This window comes from Nomascus leucogenys, chromosome 4, assembly GCF_006542625.1.
Source record: "Nomascus leucogenys isolate Asia chromosome 4, Asia_NLE_v1, whole genome shotgun sequence".
Taxonomy (NCBI): Eukaryota; Metazoa; Chordata; class Mammalia; order Primates; family Hylobatidae; genus Nomascus; species Nomascus leucogenys.
The window spans coordinates 105,437,141-105,440,508 of NC_044384.1; positions in this window are offsets into that span (position 1 = coordinate 105,437,141).

Here is a 3,368-nt window from a genome sequence, read left to right on the forward strand (position 1 = left end):
CCTGAGCAATGTCTCGGGAGTCCTCTAACAGGCCTACGACACGTGAGGAGGAAAAGGAAAAAAGCAGAAAACAAGGGAGAAAAGAGAAACCGGGAGAAGGCCTGAGAAAGAATTTGAGACGCACCATGTGGGCGGGGTGGGGGACAGGGCTTAGCAATGCCATTTCAGAGGCTTCCCAGCTCTGACCCTTCTACATTTGAGGGCCCAGCCAGGAGCAGACAGGACAGAGAAGAGGGGATATTTTCTGGATTCTGGGAGGCAAAAAAAGGATAAACATCTCTTTTGGAGTTAAAGCACATTTTAAAACTATACCTGTGGAACTGGTTCTATGTCCATTCCCATACGTGGCATGTTTTGATTTATAGCACTGAGGGTGGTGTTCAACTCTGAGCCCATATTTTTGGCTCCTCTAGTAAGTTGCACTGAAAACTTACCCAGAGCTAGGTTGTCTTCACGGCATGATGGTCTTACACTTAAAATGTCACATTCTATTTCCAGTATTAATATATAGTCCAGACACTTAACTCAATTTCTTGGTATTATCCTGTTTTGCACAGTTAGTTGTGAAAGACAGCTGAGAAGAATGAAAATGCAGTCCTAAGGAGGATTTTCTCCATACCCAAACTAGGACTGATGGAAGAAACAGGTCAACAATGTCGAGGGAAAACCCCGTCTCTATACCAACCAAACCAATTCACCAACACAGTTGGGACCCAAAACACAGGAAGTCAGTCATGTTTCTTTTTCATTTTTATGGGGATTCCACTGTCTCATACTAATCTGGAAAGGTGTGGAAGAGCATTAGCTGATGCATATTAAGCAGTTTAAGCTCCTTGAGAAAAAAGGTGGTATGTAATTTATGCAAGATATTTCTACAGTTGGGACACAGGATATTAGTTAATGAGCCATCACTAGAAGAAAAGCCCATTTTCAACTGCTTTGAACCTTGCCTGGGGTCTGAGCATGATGGGAATAGGGAGACAGGGTAGGAAAGAACGCCTACTCTTCAGGGTCTAAAGATCAAGTGGGCCTTGGATCACTAAGCTGGATGTGATGCTATTTATGCAAGTTAGGGTTTATGTATTTAGAATGTCTGCACCTTCTGCAGCCAATCAGAAGCTGGATGAGCAACAGTGGATTGCTGCTTCTAGGGGAGAAGAGTATGCTTCCTTTTATCCATGTAACTTAACTCTAAAACCTGAACTCTAAATAACAGAAGAATATATGTTTCCATTCTTATGTGTCACATTCTTGTTTAAAGGCTCTCTGTATGTATAGATGGGACTGTCATCAGCACATTCCTAAGCAGGCTCCACAAGAACCCTGCAGTGGCTCTTGTGGAGGACTCACTAGACAGAAGAGAGGAGTGGGACAGGCCTCTCCACCAAGATCTAAATCCAAACAAAACCAGGCTAGAGCCAGAAGAGGGGACAAATCTTTGTTCTTCCTCATCTTTACATATGTGATAGCACCTGAGACAGCTGGCAATATTATAAATCTGGTAACTGGAAGGAGGTTAAACACAGAAAAAAGAAGGCCTCAATCAATTCTCTACTTATTTTTCCCAATCAGATAATAACCCAGCAAATAGTGATAACAAAGAAAACCTTAGCTATTCATATAATGTCTTGATTTCAATAATCTAATTCTTAATCATTAAGAGACCAATACCCCTTTCCAAGAGAAAAGAAAAACCATTGGAATTATATTACTTCGCTTCTTCAAACCCAGGTTTGTAGCATGCATGAGTCCATCAGTCAAAGATTCCATTTGGAGTCTTCATGTAGAAAGAAAAATGGAGGTTTGTAATAATGAGCTATCTAGTTACAAAGTGCTTGTTCATTAAAATAGCGCTGAAAATTGAAACATGAATTAACTGATAATAATATTTCAATCATTTGCCATTTATGACAAAAATGGTTGGCACTAACAAAGAACAAGCACTTCCTTTTAGGGTTTCTGAGATAATGTACGTGGAACAGTGTGGGTGGAATGGGGCTGAAACCATATGCAAGTCTGTTTCTTATAACTCCAAGAAGTGGCATCTAGATGTCATGTTTAGGGATGTGTGCCTTGTTTCCTAGCCCATAAGAATGCAAACATCAAACAGATACTTGCTAGCCTCATTTAAATTGATTAAAGGAGGACTGTATCTTTGACCAACAGTGATGTAATGGTGTGTGTGTGTGCGTGTGTGTGTTTTGTGCAGAACTAAGGAAACTGGAATTTTTAAGTTATTTTTATACAAACCAAGAATATATGCTACAGATATAAGACAGACATGGTTTGGCACTATATTTTGCATACCATCTTCATATAATAACATTAACTTTCAAAAACGTAAAAAAAAAGAGATAGAAGTATTCTATCCAAATAAATATAAATAGGAGTCCTATTTTCTTCCCTCACCCCCATGGAATATCTTCTACACCACCACCCTCAGCAGCCCCTACAGGTGCTCACCCCAGACTCAGCTGGAATAAAGGGCATAGCCTTGGACATCAAGCAGACTGGCCTCAAATCCTCACTCTGCAGAGGTAATCTCTCTGAGTCTCAGTATCCCCTCTATAAATGTCCTTTCCCTGTGACAGTATATCATAGGGCAATTTTAAGAATTAAAACAGATAATTAATGTGAATTTCCTGGAATACAAGAGATGATCAATAAATATTAGTTTCTATTTATCTAAAACCTCCCTCGGATTCCTTTGACTTTATTTTGCCACTTAATACATACCACTGTGTGCATGTATATGTGAGTGTATGGATGTGTGTGTATGTGTGCGCTTTGTATGAGTAGGTGTATAATTGTGTGCATGAGTGTGTGTTATGTGTATGGTTGTACTTTTGTGTGACTGTGTGCATGTGAATGTCTTTGTGTACATGTACCAGTATGAGTGTACAGGTAAGTGTGTGTTTGTGAGTATACGTATGGGGGTGAGCATGTATATATGGATACTTGTGACGACTTGTGTGAATCTGTGAGTGTATGCATGTGTAAGTGTGTGCTGTGTGAATGAGTAAAAGTGCATTTGTGTATGAGTGTGCATGTATGGAAGTTTCTGAATGTACATATGTGTGTTTGTGAGTGTGTATAAGAACATGTATTTTTATTTTATGGTGTGTATGAATGTGTATATGTCTGTGTATATGTCAGTGTATGTGAATCCATAAGTATATATGCATATAAGTGTATATGAGTGTGTATGAATGTGCATGTGAACAGCTTGTCTTTTCCACTAAGCTCTGTGCTCTCAAAGACCACATTTTATTCCTATCTGTATCCATCAAGGTGTGTGGCAAAGTGCTTGGTACCCAATATGTACTAAATCCATGCTTCATGGCAAAAGGCAAACTTAGCACCACCCC